Genomic DNA, 288 nt, shown 5'->3' on the forward strand with positions numbered 1-288 from the left:
TGATCAAACAAATTCATTTCCTTCAGCATCTCACTTAATATATTATTCTGTCTCATACCAAAAAAACAGACAACAAGCTGACAATACCTGGCGTTAATATATAATACAAGTAACCCCTCTGTGAGACACTGTGTGATCCATGTGATATAATGGACTGGTTTAAGCCTAGCAAAGTGATATGTACTAATTTTTGTAAGACAGCCACTTAGGTAAACAACATTCACTATGAGAGCAACACCTTGTGCAATAACTCCTAATGTTTTCTTGGCAGAAAACGATCATTTCATG

The 288-nt window shown here is 35.4% G+C and overlaps 1 protein-coding gene across 1 annotated transcript in view; it reads right to left on the reverse strand.

The window, feature by feature from the left end:
• The window catches only part of LOC119589279 (methyltransferase-like protein 17, mitochondrial), a gene marked incomplete in the record, with an annotated part of 19325 nt that overhangs the window by 5085 nt on the left and 13952 nt on the right, over positions 1-288 (reverse strand).

Source organism: Penaeus monodon, chromosome 25 (assembly GCF_015228065.2).
Source record: "Penaeus monodon isolate SGIC_2016 chromosome 25, NSTDA_Pmon_1, whole genome shotgun sequence".
NCBI classification, from domain to species: Eukaryota; Metazoa; Arthropoda; class Malacostraca; order Decapoda; family Penaeidae; genus Penaeus; species Penaeus monodon.